General features: G+C 43.9%; 1 protein-coding gene and 1 long non-coding RNA gene across 7 annotated transcripts in view; one reads left to right on the forward strand and one right to left on the reverse strand.

The window, feature by feature from the left end:
- Positions 1 to 8,045, reverse strand: part of NFYC (nuclear transcription factor Y subunit gamma) — a 63,143-nt gene extending 55,098 nt beyond the window's left edge. For 2 of the 5 annotated variants that reach the window (XM_049708748.1, XM_012531918.3), the window contains exon 1: positions 7,848 to 8,039. The gene's annotated coding sequence lies outside the window, so the exon portion shown is untranslated. Of the gene's footprint in view, positions 1 to 7,808 lie in introns of all 5 variants that reach the window. The other 3 variants (XM_049708742.1, XM_033422006.2, XM_012531916.3) reach the window with 3 other exon arrangements.
- Positions 7,450 to 17,985, forward strand: LOC117200142 (uncharacterized). 2 transcript variants are annotated; one of them, XR_007476818.1, is made up of 4 exons: positions 7,450 to 7,756; positions 10,059 to 10,145; positions 12,638 to 12,711; positions 12,955 to 17,985. It is a non-coding gene; the product is annotated as an uncharacterized LOC117200142 (long non-coding RNA). The 2 variants fall into 2 exon arrangements; XR_004481591.2 differs by lacking the exon at positions 7,450 to 7,756 and having other exon boundaries at positions 8,783 to 10,145.
- The last annotated feature ends 2,728 nt before the right edge of the window (positions 17,986 to 20,713 follow it).

Raw genomic sequence — 20,713 nt, forward strand, 5'->3', positions numbered from 1 at the left:
ACCTTTAATCCAAGCGGCCAGAATCAAGAAGCATTAGTATTTTGGGTTATACTTTTAGAAGTTTTTCTCATGTAAATGAGATGTGAGGTTGAGTTAGTCCCCCCAATATTAGATAATACCATACAAAAATACTATACAAACTGTTTTGTAATCTTGTCTCACTTAAATAATGTGAATAATTTTCCCTATCAAATACAGACCTGTATCATTTATAATAATTGAATGATATTCCACTGAATGGATATAATTTTTTAATCAGTTCCATATTACTGAATAATTTCAATGTCTTCAATTTTAAAATATTGTAAATAGCATCACAGAGAACATCCACTATGCCCATTCCTTGTGCCACTACCCTCATTATGTCTTCCAGAACCCTTGCAACAGCTTCATAAATAGTATCGTTTTGTCTGGTTTAAAAAAAAAAAAAAAGAAAGAAAAAGGAAACCAGATTGTTTAATGTTAAATCTTTCCATTTTCAATTTTGTTTCAATTTTTTTAAAAACGTATAAGCAGATCAAAGAAAACTGAGGGCTGCCGGATTGTAACTTCTGACCCGTATCTTTCACCTGACTTGGTTCTGAACAACTATTAGCTACTTAGCAAATCAAAATCACCTTCAAGGTTTAAAAAAGGGTATGTCGACACATATCTTAAAGTATCTGACAGATGTTCTGAAGATAATCCCCAAAGAAGTCCCAGAAACATTTTGAGCAATGATAACATCGTTAGAATAAGGAACATGGTGCTGGTGCTCAGTAAATGGCTGCTCAATAAATAAACGAATAAAGTAAACTAATATATGAGACCATAAGTGGATTATAAATTCTGAATTATTTGTTTTTTAAAAATAAATTATATTCTCCAAAGCATAAATGAAGACCAATGGATGGTAAACTACTCTAGAGAGACCAGTAGTTAATAATGCATGTAGAAGGACAACACAGTGGCTGATGAACAGCAAATGCTCCAAAATATGGAGGCTGCTACTATTATTACTGTTATTGGCGGGACTAGATGGCCTTTGAAATCACATTCATCCCTAAGAGTCTATGTTAGTTTGGAAACATATCTTATATGTTCCCAGGAAAGTCCCTTCCCACTAATGGCCAAACTATGAATCCTATACAAAAGGATTCATTTTTTTATTCATAAACTCTCTACACCAGAATTACTCAACTGGGCTCCACTCCACACCAGTCATAACATGAAATGCTTATTAGGTGTTCTCACAAACAGGGTTCCATGGCCAAATAAGTTCGAGAAACACTGCATAATGTAGCCTTTCTCTTGAAGGGTTGTTAAGGTATGTGAGCACAAACGTTCTCAATACTAACTCTGCAGAAAAGAAATGCATTTCACATTGCCCATTACTTTGTCAAGGATCCTTTTTTCATCCCCAGAGGACACTTACTAGCATTGTATAAGAACTAATGTTCAATGGAACAGCTTGGGAAATGCTGCTCTAAGCCACTTACAAATTTTAGGGGAATGAAAGGAAGACCACAGGCAAGTCTATTCTGGTCAGAATGGTCAGTTTATTCTTCAAAAATGGTTGGAGTTTTACACACATTATGGCATTTCCCTTTTTAATGAAAATGACATTAAATATCACCATAAATAGCAATCCTCTGCCTCTCAAGTAACTGCCAACCGAGTATGCTTTGCTTCTTAAAAAGGCCCCAACTTTGTCATTTGATAATAAGCAAATTCTAAGCTACTTACCTTCAGGGTACAATAATAGTTTTTGACAGTTAAAAATGACAAAAATGAAAAAAAAAAAAGAATGACAAAAATGTTCAACTGTACAGATTGCATGTACTTTGTTTTTTCTCTTTTAAATGGACAGATCATGCCACTGGTGAGGGGATATGTTTTCTTAACACTGGGCAAAGAATCTCACTTCATATAGATAATGGAAAACTTGCAGCTCCTGAGGACAGAGTTAACAGTAATTAGGGGATTTTGAAAACCTTCAGTAACTCTAACAAATTTAAGCCAATGATAAGATATAAAATATTCTATGCTCCAATATCATTTCCTATGAGTCACTGAAGCATTTACTGAAGCACTGCTCAAGATCACTATTTTAGCTCATATTCATGAATGCGTTTAAGAATAATTCTTGAATCTGATTTATAACAATACACTGTTGATTTTAAATGAGGGTGTTCATTTAAATAGGACACCTTACATACCTTGAACATGAAGATTTGAACCTTTAATTTAAACCTATTCTACTGGAAACATTCAAATGCAAAGGTTAGACTAGTCCCTCTCTCTAAAAACTGCACCTTAAGTTTAGCCATCAGAAAGCTCTCACTGTATAAGAGAAAGTATAACGGATTTAAACGCTACCTGCAGACAAGTAAGAACTTAAAACAAAATGGAAAATATAACTCCCATGCTGAAAATGAGTAAAGAGGTTACCTCACTGCTATCAGGTACATCACTGCTAAAACATGGAGAGGTGTGGGAAGGATGCAGCAAATTTTGCAACCTGGCAAAAATTTCTGCAGGCAGGGAGATTTTCTTCCTGAACCATTCCACAATGTTGTCTTTCTGCTTACTTCAAAGAAAATGTTATCCAGGTGACTACAAATCAAACTTACAGTCCTACTTCAACTTACTATTTCTACAACTAGAAAAAATTTCAAATGACTATACTGTAAGTCCCTTCCCGGACAAAATGATAAAACCGGTTGTTCTGATTTCAATTATCACTGCTCAATGAATAATCATTGCAAATATGAAGACTTTTTCTTCTCATCAGAATCACTACCATTCAGCACCTGGGGATTAACAGAGGGGATCAGGAAACAACCTAACCCTGAAACAAATGATCCTACGACTTTGCGGATTCATAAGTAATACTGACCTCACAGCGGCCCACTAGAAATCAGCTCCTAAACCACAACAGTACAACTAAATTAGACTATTTCTTTCATGTCAAGTGGCTCCCCACCCACCCCCGCCATAAGAAATCTTACTGTACATAACAGAGCAGATAATTACAAAGCCTCCTCATCAAGGAAGCTCTACTTGGCTGTCAGGCAGATTTTATGCTATTCTCAAAAGAAAGTGATGTGTTCTCTCACTTATTAAGGTCCATTCAGTGACAGGCACCTACCATATGCTACTGTATTCATTTTTCAGTAAGTACTCTATAAGATAGGTATTATTAACCATTACTTTACAAAGGAAGAAACTAAGGCTCAGACAGGTTAAGAATCTGACCCCCCCCCGCCCCCCCACGGAGGGTAAACACCTTACAGAGACAGAATTCTTTCCCAGGTCGGACTCCAAGGTCAGCAACTACACTAGCCCCTCCCAAAGGCACTTTTTGGCCAAAGTATTTCAAATCCATTTCCTCCTGCAATTAATCTACTAATATTATGTTAGGTGCTTTGAGTCTCTGTGGGAAAATACTAAAATGACCTTGTAGCCCTCCTAACTAGTCACAGTGCATGCATGCAAAACTGAATAAACAAAATGAAAAGAGAGACTGTTAAGACATCAGATAACTCACAATCAGTTTGCTGCGAGCACAAGGAATAGAATGGAAAAGAACAACTTGCTGGCTAAGGAATGTTCTTCTTAGGTTGTATGCCTGAGGCTGGAATGAACCTCAAGGAGGTCATTTGTGACCTTAATAATGTCCTCTGCTATTCTCCCTCCAGTGAATGAGGCAAACTTGTCAAAATACAAAAGGTGCCTTAGAGTCATCTCTGCGTCAAGTCAATGCTTCCAACAGGAGAGGAAATGCTGTCCAGTGGAATGAGCACTAGCCTGGGAATCCAGTAATCTGGCATACACTTGGCTGTGCCCTTACATAGAAATGACCTTATCAAGGTCATCACACTCTCCAGGGCCTCAGTACAAAGGGTGTGCCTGAAAGAACCAAAGGTCACTTCCCGAGCTAAGATGTAAGAGTTTTTCTTTTTCTCATCATATTCTATGGTGTTAAGAGAACACTGTTTAAGGGACTTCCCTGTGGTCCAGTGGTTAAGAATCCGCCTTCTTCTTCTAGGGATGCAGGTTTGATCCCTAGTCAGGGAACTAAGATCCCGCATGCTGCAGGGCAGCTAAGCCCACAGGCTCTAGAACCCACAACTAGAGAGCCCTCGCAACCGCAACGAAAGATCCTGTATGCCCCAATGAATATCCTGTGTGCCGCAACTAAGACCCAATGCAGCCAAATAAATAAATAAAATTTTTTTTGAAAAAAGAGAAAACACTGTTTAAGAGTAAGGGCTTCACAAATTGTGTAAGAATTAAGAGTTACAGACTTATGTTTGAATCTGGGCTCTGCCACTGACTGGCTATGTGACCTTGAGCAAATTACTCAACTCCTCAGTTTCCTCATATGTAAAAATGAGGGTGGTAATAGTACCTATCTCATACTGTGTCAATATATATATTTATACCCTTGCTGGTTCAATGTAAGCACTCAATAAAAGGCAGTAACTATGACATTCCTGAATTTTATTCATATATCTTTAGTGGCTCAGTACCTCTGAACTAAGAAGTTAGAGAGGGGAATTTCAAAACTGCCTCAAAAAGACACCTACCATGGCCCCACATTTCACTCTGCTTTCTCTGTAAGTGGAGATAAGGAACCTTGAATCTTTTCTAGTGCCATGAATCAGTTTTGCCCAAATGGAAAATGTGTAAGCAAATGAAGTAACAATTATTTGTTATAAGGATTAAATAAGATGACATAGACACAGTCTGTAAAGTACAAAGCAGTAGTATGATTTCTGCTTTGAAGACAAAGCTGATGTTCACAAGGTTTTACTATAAACTCAGATCTACTCAGACCTCCTGGGAGTTCAAGATTTCTAGGGTGGTCAGTTCCAAATTATATCAATAACAAGGCCCAGCAATTGGCCCTGGGTTAATGCAGAATGTACATGGGCTAATGTAGAATGAAAGTGTCACTGGTGCTGAAGAACTACTGCCAAGAAATGCTTGCTGAATAAAAAAGATATTTATATGTATACACTTGTTTTTATAACCTCGGCCAGATTTGCTAAAAAAGAAACTAAGTTATGGATGCCGTAACAGTCTTCATATTTGATTAACTTAATGACTAAGCCAAATGAAGCTGAGATGATCAATGTACAAAATGTACAGCAAGCCCTGTTTTCCCTCATACTTTTGACTCTATCTTCCACACTGCAATGTAATTGCAAACATGAGGGAGGAGACCCTCACCTAATCATATCAAGACACAAAGGAGTTAAGACTTCCAATTCACTGGTCTCCCCTTGAAATCTGAATTATTTAAAAGTTTCCATGCAAAACTGGAATTGCAAATACTTTGTTGTAACCAGTTTTAATTTTACACATCATTGAGGATAAGCATATCCTAGGATCACCCCACAGTTTGAAGAAGGTACTAGGTTTTTAGATAGGTCCCAGTATTTGGGAACAAACATCCTAAAGAACTGGTGATGTTTGAAAAAGCTCCCCAGTGAGCTCTTTACACTATGCACTTGGTAGTTCCTCACTGCTTGGCATTAATCATTTCCATATATAGAAAGACTATGTCAGCAACATTCTGAAGCCTGGTTTTAAAGGATGCAGATTCTTAAGCTTTCTGTACATATTTTCCCCATTATCTACCTGGGTTCAGAAAAACTCCAGCAGTTTACTTTGTAAATCCCTCCCTTCACAATAGAAACCAAGGGATACAATTTAAATACCTAGTTGAAAAAATTATAATCTATATGGTTACCATTCTGTGGTTTGGACAGTACAAAAATTCTTTTTGTAATTATTCAAATAAATACAAATTCTTACTCAAATTCCCCACTCAATACACTCCTAACACCCAGAAGTCAAAGAAAGATGATCCACTGTGAAATATAAAACTATCTGGGAGTTTGACAAGTCAGGCTTATGTTGATAGTATGACATAGTAGATAAAACTACAAGCTTTGACATCAGGCAACTTGGATTTGAATCCCAGCTGAACCACTGAGTGACACTGGACAAGCTACTTAACCTCTCTGATCTTCAATTTTCTCATCTGCAACATGGGGATGATAATGCCTACCTAACAGGAAATGTGTTAAATGTGCTCCAAAATGTCAATTCCCTTCCTCTACTACTTTCCCCTTTTCTCTTGAAAATTCTGTTGCATTCACATAAAACTGAGAAATGTGAAAATCACAGGAGTTTCTTGAAAATGGTATAAAAACTGAAGTGTAATATCTATCTAAAGCTGAAAGAACCACCTAAGACAGACAAGGAAAAACAAATTAGGAAAACACAGAGGTTTAACAAATGTGTTTCCATGATCCCCAAACCTTGGGAGGAGCAAATGTAGAACAATCCAAGTTACCACAATTCAATGGAAAAGGTACCCCCAATAAGCTGACTCTAACAGCTCTCAATTAGAACAAAAGCTTTTTGAAATATGAACCACAGAGAGTTGACAAGTCCTCTAACTTAAGACAAGATGCAAGAAGCTATGCACGAGCTTATTTTTGTCCCCAGCTATTTAAAAAAAAAAAAAAGTGTGTATGAAGATGGGTGTATTTTTTAGTCATATATAAAAGGAAATAAATGAGCCAAGATCCAGGATCTCTGTCAAGCGCTCTTCCACTAAAGAGGAACCTAACAATATCCTTTCAAACAAATAATTGCAAAGTATCTGATATTTGCTAAAAAGAGCAGCTTTGGAAACTTCGAAACTCAGCCCTGAACTGTATCTTTCCTAGAACAGTAAAACTTCATGTAGAACATCTCAAAACTAGCAGCATGGTCCTGAGACCCGATAATCTATAACCACTCTCTTAGTATAATCCCCAAATCGTAAAATTCCAAAAATGCTTCTGCTTTTTCACTCCTATAGATCTGTCACTACTTAATGCTGTGCCTCCTAGGCTCGGCATTCAGTTATTAAGACCATGCACACCTATCCCATAGAAACCCTCTCTCAGTCTGGGTCTGTTTATTTGCTCCTCACACCACTGCCCAGGTCTGGTAACTACGGACTCCAGGGCTCCACCAAAACCTCAGTGTTTCAAAACTGGGACTCCCTAGCAAAATTCCTGATCTGATCCTATTGTTCGTCGGGTATGTCTCTAGGGCCCTGATGCCCTCTCCTCCTATACCATACCCTCAGACCTGGCACCCGTGGACATCAGGGTCATTCCCTGTGTTACACTCCAAGTCTAGCACCCCTGGATCTCGAAGATCCTCTCAACCTGAAACTCGGGTTTCAGTGTTTCCAAACCTGGCACCCTTGGCGCTTGCACGCCCCTATCCCGGGCCATGCACGTTCCATGGAGGGTACCTCTGGAATTTGGAGTGCCTCCCACTCCCGGCCATGCACAGGCTACCCACGAAGTACTGGCCAGACCATCTCCCACTCTTCCCCTTTAAGGCCTCTAGGCTCGCCCCCAACCTCCACCCCACGCCTGCGCCGTAGGGGGTCATCACCCTGCAGCCAGAGAGCCCCAGACGCGCGCATCCCTACAGCCTCCGATTCCTTCATCACCCCCTAGGCCAGAGCCAGCGCGACCAATAACGTGCCAGGTCCTCGGCCTCCCCGCCACCGACCAATCACGAGCGAGCCCCCCCGCCGTCGCCTTCCGCCAATGGGAGAAAGCCCGCGGGTCGGGCCGACAAGGCGTACGGACCCCACGAGCGCAGCGGCGGCGACAGCGGCGGGTACGGCGAGAACACAACATGGCGGCGGGCAGGCCGCACCGAACTACAGCAGCAGCCGCGCGAGGGAAGTGAGGTCTCCGCCGAAGGCGGGAAGCGCCGCCCCTCCCCCCGCCGCCGCCGCTCACCTCTCCCCCTTCCTCCCGCGGATGCTCCCGCACACTCACACGCCTCTGCTTAGAAGTCCAAGGAAGAGCAGGAGCCGCCCCCGCGCTCCTGCGGAGTCGGGCAGTGCAGAGACCTGGGCACGGCGGAGGGGAGGGGGAAGCGTGCGTCAGGGAAAACGGAGCGCGCGCGAAGCGGGGGTACAAACAAGATGGCGGCCACGCCGTTTGCACCGTTTCCCCCCTCCCCCTCACCTTCCCCTCCCCCTTCCCCATGGCGCTTCGACTCCCAGTGTCTTTATTGCGCAGAAGCTTAGTTGCCTGAAGTCTCGCGAGATTTGAGAAGGGGCGATGACTTGGTGAGGCAGAATGAGAGGCGAGAACCTTCTGATCCCGCCCCTTTTGGGGGATCCGGAGGCGTTTAGTAGTGACCTTCGTGGAGCGTTCCGTGTTTGTGGATCTTTGCTTTGGTGCGCCAGCTTTTGAATTTTAGGGGAATAAAGTTTTTGTGAGTTTTTTTTTTTTTATTTGGGAGGAAGCAGAGCTGGGGGCTGGAGGGCGACGTGGGAATGCCAAATTAAGTGCGCCTTATGATAGCTACCAGTACCGTAAAAGAAGGGCTATAACACCAAAACTGTAAAATGACATACTCCAAAACAAAGAGCAGCACTTGCCAATAGTGGTCACTTGTTACCTTACGTCGACATGGACATTGCTTTTCTCACTTGAATGCAGTTTAAAACTTTTTAAAAAACAATTGGAAACTAAACTACAATGAACATTATATCTTTTTCATGCTTTACTGCTTTAATCTCCACAACTACTTGGTCGAAGGCATCAGCATTATTTTTATCTCAGTGGTGATAAAACTGAAGCGCAAAAAAGGTTAAATTGATCAAGGCTCCGCAGCTAGTAAGTGTTGAAACTCAGTTTAAAAAGCCCCCAAACCTGTAGATAAATGCATCAAATATGTATTGAGTAGAATTAGCTACAGTGAGACAGTTTGCATTAGGTTGCAGGCACAAAGAGAAGTGAGACTGCTCCTGCTGGTGGTTACCTTGAATTTTACAAATGACCTTACAGCCTTTCTGAGACTTGAGTTGCAGGGGTCCTCAACAATAAAATCAATACACTATTATTATTTCCTTCCTTTGAGTTTATGACCCTGGTGATAAAGTAGTTGAGAATAGTGGAATAAACCCTTGACTTGAACTCAGGGAAATTGTTTTAAACTCCAACTTTAATAAATCTCACTTCAGGCATTCAATGAATATTTGATGAATGAATGAACAAAACCTAACTAGTTATAAGACACCTGACTTCACTGAGTCTCGATTTCTTCATCTGTAAAATGATCTAATTCCTACCTCCTGGGAGTGTTGGGGAGATTGAATGAAATAGTATAAGGGAGAGTGCTTTGTAAATTGCAAAAGTGTTATAAAGAAGTTAGTGATAATGATTTTTCAGACCTGAGAAATGGCGTAAAAAATTAAAAACAGACTCAAGAAATAGTATGTTGAGATAGATAAGCTTAGCTAATGGGAAAAAGCTAGCTAAGTCTTTCTACAAATGTTTATTGAGCAATTATTGCATATACTATGCTTGTGAAAGAGAATAAAAATGTGCAGGAAGCAGCACAAATTAGTATTATTAGTTATCATTCTTATAATTAAGTATTGACAGTATATAGGGGCTGCAGTCAGTTTCCCTCTGGGAGTGTGGAAATCAGGTTGCCCTCAGAATTAAACTAATAAAAATTTACATAGTAGAAGAAATTAACTAATGGTGATAGTAAACATATTTTAACAACTGGTACTGCTCAAGCACTGATCTACCAGATGTGAATTCCAGGAAGGGTCCAAGAGATATCCCTCTGTACTAGGTGTTAACCCTTCAGTTGCTAGTTTTTAAATAGTAGGTCCCAGGGGAGGGGAGTTGTCAGGAAAGTTGGAACAGCAGCTATTTACCAGCTAGTACCAAAGTATTTCAGTATTTTAGTAGTCGGTATTATAACTGGTATCAGTCACACTAGTACATACAGGCTGAATATTAGTCCTTGCTGTAGACTGTGGTTATCAATATTCTCTGCCCTTCCTTTTCTAAAACCCTCCCCATCTGGCCTGTCCCTAGGAGGTTATACTTCTCACCCTAATGCCATCAAGCTAGGCTTTGTTTTGGTCAGTGAAATGTGAGTATAAATAGCTTGATCCAGTTCTGAGCAGAAATGTATGGACCATCTCATGATTCCACCATATTTTTCTTCAGCCCTGAGAGGATCATGTTCCATATAGAGCTGCTTTTCTAGCTTTGGTCCCAGAATGAAGATGTGCAGAGCCACAGCTGACGCATAAGACATGTAATGTGAGTAAGAAATAAATCTTTGCTATAAGCCACCGAGATTGTTTTAGTTGTTTGTTACTGCAACATAACTTAGCTGGCCTAAACTGGCAAATACAGTTCTGAAATTAGCTATCTGTAGGGGTAAGCCAAGAGCTTAGCTACAAGCATGATCAAAAAATAAACCAGACTCTGATCCAGTTCATATGAAAGGAATCTCAAGGCAGATGTGATTGTAATTTAATAAACAGAAGCCTAATCAATCTTGTCAACCAATCATTCTGTGTCCTATTTGGAGAGAGATTCTGTGAACCGACGGGCTTAATCGGCCATGACGACTCAAAACAACCCAGTCACAGAGGCAAGCATTAGCATTGTCCTTCTGAGCCCTGTCTCAGTCAGGCCAACCTGGGCATTAACATTTCCTTGTCCGTGTCATCCCTATAGTGGGTGAGAATATCTCAGGCTGCCTCAGCTAAGAAATGCTTCTTAAGATCAATGTTTTTTCCTGGTGTGATTCTGCGCTCACCCAGCAAATGTATTTCCTGTAGGGACAGAATTTAGCAATCTGTCACCTAGAGGATCCAAGTTCTTTTGATAATTGCATTTTTCATTGTAAATTAATCTATTGGATTCTGGTTTATGTAACTATCAGTTTTTGTGAACTTAGAGAATACAAGAGTCCCCCTGGGAGATGGTTCCATTCTGTGCTTACTATTAAAATCAGGCTTCTGAGTTTGCAAGGCTGAAGACCAGTTCTGGGATGATGGTAAATTCCTTAAAGTTTTGGAACTGTAGAGGGACCTGTCTAGACAACCAGCTGGACTACCTTAAGCTACACCCCTCTATCTCATTGTGTGCCTTCTTTGATCTCAAAGAAGAGCGGTAAGTGCTAAAGAAAGATAAGATTCACATGCTGTGGGAGTTCAAAAAGGGAGAGATTTCTTCCATTTAGTATGAAATAGTGGGAAGAGTTCAGGAAAGATTTGTGAGGATGTGACATTTAAAAAATGAGTAGAATTAGGGGAAGAGCATGCCATGTGTAGGTGACCACTAGAGCAAATATAGGAAGCAGGGAATTGATGGAGGAAATATAGAATAAGAGGATAAGGAAGAAAAATCATCTGGAAAAATACATTGTGGTCAGATTAAGGCTCTTGGGTTTTATCTTCTGGTAAGGAGAGTTAGTGGTGGAAGTTTTTTTTGTTTTCCCTTTTTTTTTTTTTTTTTTGCGGTACGCGGGCCTCTCACTGTTGTGGCCTCTCCCGTTGTGGAGCACAGGCTCCGGACGCGCAGGCTCAGCGGCCATGGCTCACGGGCCCAGCCGCTCCACGGCATGTGGGATCTTCCCGGACCGGGGCACGAACCCGTGTCCCCTGCATCGGCAGGCGGACTCTCAACCACTGCACCACCAGGGAAGCCCTGTTTTACCATTTTAATCACTTTTAAGAGTACAGTTCATAGGCACTGAGTACTTTCACATCGTTGTGCACCCATCACCACTATTTGTCTCTAGAATATTTTCATCATCCGATACTGAAACGCTGTGCCCATTAAACAATAACTCCCCATCCTCCCCTCCCCCAGCTTCTTGGAACCACTGTTCTACTTTCTCCCTTTGAATTTGACTATTCTAAGTATATCATATAAGTGGAATTATACAATATTTGTCCTTTTCTATCTGGCATATTTCACTTAGCATAATGTGTTCAAGGTTCATCCATGTCATAGCACGTACCAAACTTTCATTTGTATTTATGGCTGAATATACTATTCCATTGTGCGTATATAGCACATTTTGCTTATACATTCATCCATCGATGGACATTTGGGTTGTTTCCATCTTTTGACTATTGTGAATAATGCTGCTATGAACATTGGTGTACAAATATCTGTTTGAGTTCCTGCTTTCAATTCTTTGGGATACATACCCCAAAGTGAAATTGCTGGATCATATGGTAATTCTATGTTTAATTTTTGAGGAGCCACTATACTGTTTTCCACAGCAGCTGTACTGTTTTACATTCCCAGTGATAGAAGTTTTTACAGAGGGGAGTGACATGGTCAAAACTGTGTTTAAAGACTATCTGGCAGAGATAACAGGATGGAATAGGGTTGCACAATGACCAGAGACTTCCACAACATATCAGACAAGATGTAACAAGAGCCTGAGCACATATGTAGCAGTGAGAATGGAGGGAAGAAAATACAAATGCAGCGGTGATATTGCCAACGTAGGATTGGAAGGACTGGACTGTTGATCAGCTGCTGTAGGGGTGGGGATCAAGAGAAATGAAGGTGTGTAGTATGACCCCCAGGTTTCCCACATGGGAGGATGGTAGTCTCCAGATGAAGACTTCTGGACTTCTCCAGGGCGTGTCGAGTGGGACATTGTAAGGTCTAGGATGGACACTTGTTGTCTTGCCTGCTCAACACCCTTGCCCTTTCCAATGGTAATGGCACTCTCCTTGCAGCCCAGCTGCTGAGCTCTGAAATCCATTGCCCTTCACCCCCAGGCCTCACTTCCCACAAGCTATTCCTGGCCGATGACTGAGCACAGCAGAGAATTTTGGACAGACTTCTTCCTGGGGTAAGTGACACTCTTCTGATGGACAGTTTGGCTCAAGGACTCCTCAGTGACCTCACAACCTTTCCTTGGAGCTGCACGGCAGTCTAAGGTGCTTCCACCTAGAACTCTCGCCTTCTTTCTTCTTCACTTAGGGTCAGACCTGTCACTGTCAGATGGTCCTCTCCCGGTCTCTTTTAGGTCTTGCCCCCATTTTCCCTCATGGGTGTTTTCCATGATACATTTCTTGCATTTAACCCTGTCTAGGTGTCTGTTTTCTGAGGATCTGAACTGACATGAGGGGAAGGAGGATGAGATCGTAGTACCTCCTCTCCACCCCATCAGCCATAGGGGTAAGCCTATGACCCAGTCTGACCAATCATAATGATCCCCACATCTTGGCCCAGTGCCTCCTCAGAGTCTCTCTGCATCATTTGGCTCCCAGACCATCAGCTGCTTGTTCCACCTCAACCACAGACGTGGCTGACCAACTCTGAGTGAGGCCTCACAGTTCCACTTCCTGAGGCCAACTAGTTGCAAATATGGATTCTCTGGCTTCTCCTGCAATTTCCAGACCCTGAGGACACACCACCTCACAGAGCATGAGATCTGCCTTCCTAAGCAGCTGCTGAAGGGGTCAATGAAGCAACCTAGAAGTACAGGAGATTTAACTGCCCATGGGGTCAACTATGATTAATGGGGGAACAATCCACTCTCCCTTCCTTCCTCTGATGGACTGTTTCACGGTATAGTTTCTCTATACAACCCGTCTATAGGCATTCTATATGGCCAAGTGGGTAGACCTGTCCAGAGACTAGATGTGTCTCTTCACAGCTCATCGTAAAGAAGTAGCAGCAAACATTTCCTTGCATTGCTTGCCATCTTTTCCTGCTTCCCCTGTCCCCTTATCCTCACTGCCCTAGGACTGTGCATCCCATATAAAGCTTTAGCACTTAACCTCTTTTTCAGGCTTTGTTTTCCAGGAACCCTTGCTTAGACAGATCACAGTTTCTGAACAGATGGGCACATGACCCAAACTAAGCTAAGCAAGGCCTTCCTAAAGATGTGAAATATAGGAGAGACAGGACTTTTCTTCTGTAGGTCTTGAGCCATAAAGATCTGTGGGTGGCTATCATTTCTGCTTTATGGACAGAGCCTGCCTGAGCATGAAGGCATCACAGAGGAAGGCAGAGCTCAGAGAAAGAGAAGGACACAGTGCCCAGACATCCTTTGGGCTCTGAGATCCAACTCTCTCCAATATATGTAACTGTTTTTGTCATTTCTTTACCTCCCTAAAGACCAGTTTTCCCAATCCAGATCAAAGAAAATGTGGTCATCCCTAGATCCCACGTTGCCTACATTAAAGAGATCAGTCAGGTGACTAGATTTTTGGGCTCAATTTCAAATTCCTGGGAGAGAGAGCTGTTCCTTGGATTAACTTTAGCCAGAAGTTTGCCCCTGAACCAATCAACTTCATTATGAGGTACAGGATCAGGTATACACATGGCTGTAGCCACTGTAAGCCTGTGAATGAAGGTGTGGTAGCGTATAGGGATAGAAAAGTGGGAGCAGAGAGTTGGGCAGACCAACCAATGGCTGCCCACTCTCTGAGAATAAATAAGGGGGGAAAGGGGAAAGGGAAGGGGTCTGAGGACAGAACACTATCTAACCCAATGCTATCCTACACTTTATCTAAAGCAACACTATCCAACAGAACTCTCTGCAATAATGGAGATGTTTTCTATCTGTGCTGTTAAATATAGCAATCACCAGCCACATGTGGTTATTTAGCACTTGAAGACAGCTAATACAACTGAGCAACTGAAGTTTTTTCCTCATTTATTTTAATTTAAAATTGAATAACTATATGTAGTTAATGACTACATATTGGACAATACAGACCACACTGTTGATCTGCTTGGGAAGACAGCGTGGAATATTGGCTATTGCGTCTGCTTTGGAGTCAGCCCGACCTAGGTTCAAGTCTCAACTCTACTTCTTATAAATTGAACAGATTACTTGACCCCTCTGAGCTGTAGAGTTAAAAGACGTAAAGAACGGTAAACAACATAGGATACCAAAAAGAGAGAAAGGGGCAAAAGATTCTGCAAAGGGACAAAAAGTCAGTTGGATTTAGCAATTAGGAGACTGAGTGAATTAAGACAGAAGTGTTCAAAGTGTGTTGGGGTAAGAGCCAGACCAGCAATTTACCTGTCTTTTGGACATCTGTTAAGTATCTTTCCTCTGGAGGGGGGATACCAGGCACGGAGAGACAGGGAACACAAAAATTTTCTCTTAATCCTGATGGCCACATGGGGAGCTAAAAACCCAAAGGCATGTCCTGAAGGTAGGGCTCCAAGGTCAAGCCAGAAAAACAGTCATAAACAGTCAGCCATGGGGTCTGGAGCCAAAGATGGGGTTGCCTAGACCAGGAAGCTAGAAGAAAAGAACACCTCATAAAATACCCTCATTACATAGCACTTACTGTGTGACTAGATTGTGAGCCTTTCAGGGTTCAGGGCCATGTTCTTCTTGGTATCCCCATCATCTAGTAAGTTCCAGACACCATAGTAGGTGTTAAATTAACATCTGTAGAATGAATGAATGAAAGTAAGCCAGTCCACTCCCTGGTGCATGGTAGACACTCTAAAAATGTTAAGTTATCAGAAGGAGAAAACTCTGCAGTGAGAAGGTGCCAGGGTATCCGTCTTGGCTTGGAAACCCTGTTTGTAAGGTCCCCAGCATATTGCCTGGCACAGAGGGATTGCTCAACGAGTGGTCACAAGGGTAATGATTATTAGTGGGGGAGAAAGCTTTTGCATAATGATTGGGGAAAGCCTTGATAATAATAAGAGCTAACCTATGTTGATCTCATTTAATTCTTAGCCCACTCAACGAGATAGATTTTATTAGACTGATTTTATAGATGAGGAAACTTAAAGAAGAGATGTAATTTATCCAAAGTTAGCCAGTTCAGAAACCTCAGGGCTGGAGTTGAACCTGAGCTTCCATGATTCCAGAGTCTAGGCTCCAGCAGCAAAGATTTGGGAGGCAGGAGGATTGCCAAAAGAGGAGTTTAAGGAAGAAAGTTCTGGGGTCGAAATTCACTTCTGATTTCTATACATTTACACAAATCATGATGCCTTCTTCTCCCTTGAATGCCCGCTTCTTGACTTCTTGGCAAGGTCCTCACCCCTTCTACTGAGTTCATCTCTGGGCCACCCTTCTGTTTCCTGTCCCATTCAACCATATATACTCTCCTTCAACTTAAGGAAATAGGAATTGAAATGGGGTCAAGGGGAGCTTTTTATTTGTTGGTTTGTTTTAGTTTTAAGAAGGAAAACTCTAGAGCAATTTTGTAAACTAGGTATTCCAGTAGACAGGCAGAAATTGACAATGCAAAAGAGAGAAAAGATCTGCAGAAGTAAGTTTTTGGGGTCCTTGGCACAGATTGGGTAGAGTTTGACCTCTGATAGGAGCTGGGACCCTGAGACTTTTCTTCAGAGCAAAAGAAGACAGAGAATATGGATACAGAAGCAGGAAAGTTCATAAATGTTAAGAAGCTTAAAATCCAAAGTTAAGTTTTGCAGCAATTGATGATGGAATGGTCTAGGACAGTGTTTTTCAAATTGCAGGTCCTAGCTTATTAGTAGACCATAAAATCACTTAGAAGTTTGCAACCAGCTTTATTTTAAAAAATGGAATAGAATTGAAAATTTGAACTAATTACACATAGCAAGGGTAAATACTGTGAAAACTACTGTGAAACTTCTGTTTCAGTTATATATCCAACTACATGTATACTGTAAAGTTTATTTCTTATTGAGGGCACAGTAAAACATATTTTAAAGCCACTGTTCCAGGATGAGACCATGAGAAGAGTGGCTGATTCCTAGAACTTTCTTTCTCTTCTATGATGTGTGTAAATTGGCCTTGCTTTGTGACCAATAGTAGGCACCCTAAGGGACATGAGCCTGATGCAGTATGCCAGAGCTTCCTACGCAGTGGCTATAGCATGTGCATTCCATATGTGCCTAAACATTAGTCTCCTAGTCTTCGGGCTACTCTTTCCTCCTGAGAAGAAAATCCTGAGATTCACTATGATTGGACAGGCTGAGTTCATACCACCACCCTGAACCAATCATTCTGGCCAGTGAGATTGACCAGCTCACCCCTCCTCTTCCCTGATGGAGTCAGCTTCCTGGAAACACATGGATCGTAGAAAGGAAATCAGGGGCTGTTGCAACGGGGGAAATGGAAAAATGAGGTAATCAACTAATGTTCAATACACATGGCCTTTGAGGTGCCAAAATTAGTTGTAAGTTTCAATAACATTTGTGCTGGTCATTTGCCTGTTTGCTCTGAGCTCTAATCTAGCCTTTCCATGCTCTGCTTTGTGCTGAAGAGTGCCAGGCCCTGAAAGGCCCTGAAAAGTACACTTCCCAGACTCCCCTTGCTAGCTGGCTTCCTGTCAGATTCAGCCAAGGGGAAGTACAGGTGGGAAATTGTTTGGCTGGAGATGGGATGGCTGGAGGAGAGGCAAAGCCATTTTCTCTCTGCATCCGCTAGAGACTCTGGCAGCAGCTGGTGGTTATGGGCTCAGACCTTCAGCGTTTCCAAAAGTGTCAGTGGTACTGGAGGGATAGCTGTAGACTCCAGTGACCTCTGGCAGTTCTGCCAGCAGCATCATTTCAAAAGCAATATTCCAGTAGCATCAACAGCAAGTGCACTTCTGGATCTAGTAAACACCCTTCCATTTGATCCTCCAGGTCTAGGGGTGGTAGAAGCTTCCTGCAGCTACTAATCTCTAGTCTTCCTCACCTTACCCTTTTGCTTCCTCAAGCCAACCAGTTCTCTGAAATAAATTACCTCTGTTTGAAATTCCAAGCATGTTTTCTGTTTTCTTGTCTTCGCCCTGACTGACATGGCACTGCCCTGGCCATTAGCTGACTGCCATGATTAATTTCCCAGGTGTGCTGTTTGCAGATGTTGAGCTGGGTGATGCCACAGAGCAGAACATTAAGCTCTCTCCTGGGGCATTGGGACAGGAGCAAGGGAGACCCTGGAGAAAGCACAGAGAAAGCCTCCCACTCCTTTTGCTTCCTCATCTTTCCCTATTAGAACTGTGTGATGGAGAACTTAACTGCCTGCCTCCCAAGATAACTTGACTCCACATTGTGACTGAAAGGGATGGGCTGTGGAATGATGGGGTGGGAATACAGCAAGGAGCACAGTTGGCAAGGGGGCCCAAAATGGACGAGCCGGGATAGGGTGCCCTTGCTGCAGAGTAGAGTTTAGGGAGGGAGGAGGGGCAGGGACTATGACCTCTGCATCCTCTTTTTCAGAGGAGCTGATGGAGGGATAGACCTGTGGTTCTCAACATTTCCTGTCTTACCGCCCCCCAAGTGCTCTGCAATCAAAACAAGAAAACTGACTCTTTTAATGACATTTATCCTGGCTGATACCGGAGGAACTGTTACTGAATCCTTATGTCTAACCTGGCTCACTTCTGTGAGCTCCTGTTGCTACCCAGGCCACTGGGGGTAGTCAAGTCTCTTAGGGCCTGGAGAGGTAAGATTGTGGATAACTCCTGGAGTCTTCAAAGGGGCAGCCATGCCAAAACCACCACTTCTCTCAGAGACCCTTTGCCACGGCCAGTAGCGTCTTGCACGATGTTATTAAGTCAGTCCCACTTAAGTATGATCCATGATTGGAAACCTAGATCCAGTCAGCCATTAACTTGCTCTGTGATCTTGGGCAGATCAGTCAAGCTCAATCTCAACATTTCCATCTGTTTGAAAAAGAGCAGAGGGATAATTTTTCTAAATTCTTTTAAAATAAATCATTTTAAGGGGATGGATGGGATGGGAAAAATGATAGGTGTTACCATCTACCCCTCCTTCTCGCCCATCCTCCCTGGGTTTCTGTGAGTATCAAATAAGACAGCAAGCATGAAAATGTCCTGAAAAGTACACAGCCCCACACAAAAGCAAGAAAGTGTTATTATCCACATAGTTGTTAGCTTAGAGGGATGAAGGCAGGGCACAGGCTGAGAGCCAAACAGCTGGAAGGCAAGAAACCTTAACACCAAAAAAGGAAACTTTCTTTGTTCAAATTTTTCCTGGAGTGACACTTTCTTTGGAGCAGACCTGGCACTGGAATCCTCTGAAATGCTGACATGGGTCCAGGAAAGTGTTCAGGGGGCAGGTAGGGCATCCAACAGCCAAAAGATGCTGGAGAAACACCAGGCCTTATTCCTCAGTTCCTCTGTGATCCAACAAAGGATGCAATGGAAGAGGGAGGTTGAGGTTCAAAGCTGGTGTGTGCTGGATCCTCCTCCAGGCTCTTTAACCAGCCACCAAGCTATCTGGGGACCCAGGATGCCATGGGCATGCTGTAACTAATACTGAACTCAGCTGCCCACAGTCTAAACACCATCCTATGTCGTGTTCAAAGAGAACATTGATCTGGGGAGGACCTTAGGGACTGTCTAGTCCAACCAAGGCCCAGTGAGGGGCAAAGACTTTCCAAGATAACAAGTAGTCAGGCTCATGGGGCTGCAAGGAACAGAAACCAACTCCTGCAACTCCCATGTAAGGACTGACATTGAAACACCAGCAGGAACGAGGCAGCTCTAGGACTCGCTGCTCTGTCCATGCTCCCTCTGCTCACACCCTCCCCGTCTCTGCACTGCACGCCTCCTCCCTCCACCTTCTCCCACCCTCCTCCTCCCACCCTCCTCCTCCCTCCCTCCCCCTCCCTCCCTCCCTCCCTCCTCCTCCTCCCTCCCTCCCTCTTTTCCTCCTCCTCCTCCTCCCTCCCTCCTCCCTCCCTCCCTCCCTCCCTCCTCCTCCTCCCTCCCTCCCTCCTCCTCCTCCCTCCCTCCCTCTTTCCCTCCTCCTCCTCCCTCCCTCCCTCTTTTCCTCCTCCTCCTCCTCCCTCCCTCTTTTCCTCCTCCTCCTCCCTCCCTCCCTCCTCTTCCTCCCTCCCTCCTCCCTCCTCCTCCTCCCTCCCTCCCTCTTTTCCTCCTCCTCCTCCCTCCCTCCCTCCTCCCTCCCTCCCTCCTCTTCCTCCCTCCCTCCCTCCTCCTCCTCCCTCCCTCCCTCTTTTCCTCCTCCTCCTCCTCCCTCCCTCTTTTCCTCCTCCTCCTCCTCCCTCCCTCCCTCCTCTTCCTCCCTCCCTCCCTCCCTCCTCCTCCTCCCTCCCTCCCTCTTTTCCTCCTCCTCCTCCCTCCCTCCTCCCTCCCTCCCTCCCTCCTCCTCCTCTTCCCTCCCTCCTCCTCCTCCTCCTCCTCCTCCTCCCTCCCTCCCTCTTTTCCTCCTCCCTCCCTCCCTCCTCCCTCCCTCCCTCCTCCTCCTCTCTCCCTCCTCCTCCTCCTCCTCCTCCTCCTCCCTCCCTCTCTCCCTCCTTCCATCCCTCCCTCCCTCTTTTCCTCCTCCTCCTCCCTCCCTCCCTCCCCCCTCCCTCCCTCCCTCCCCCCCGCCCCCCCCACCCCCCATCCCCCCACCTCCACCCCCACCCCCACCCCACCCCCCCCCCCCGGCCAGGCTGCTGCTCACTCCTGGTGCCTGCTCCTTCTTATCTCCACTCGCTGGCATGTGGCTTCAATGGCTCAGGCGCACTTGTCCCTGACCTCCCTACCTCACCTCCCTCTGCCGCCTGACAATTTCTTTCTGTTCCTTGGTTCAAGAGAGCCTCTAATTGCCCTGTCTCGGATTGTTGTGCTAGGCCATTAGTTAAAGGTCACCAGCTAATATATGAGATGGCAACCCTTGGCTCTGTGCTGGCCCCCATCTGCTACGTCTAGAAGCTGGAGGGGCCAAGTAGTCTAAAGCACGGCCCCAACTGTGTTTGTGGTCTGGGGAGCTTTTCTTCAAAGTGGATTTGAGTCTGGCAGGCATGGTGCCATCCCTGGGACCACGTGACTGGAGCCCAAAGCTCCAGATTTCCTGCCCAGAACTTTCCCCAGAGGATTTGTCATTTCTTTCCTTGAGTTATGTGGCAGACAAGCCTGTTAAATGTCATC

The sequence above is a fragment of the Orcinus orca genome, chromosome 1 (assembly GCF_937001465.1).
Source record: "Orcinus orca chromosome 1, mOrcOrc1.1, whole genome shotgun sequence".
NCBI lineage: Eukaryota > Metazoa > Chordata > Mammalia > Artiodactyla > Delphinidae > Orcinus > Orcinus orca.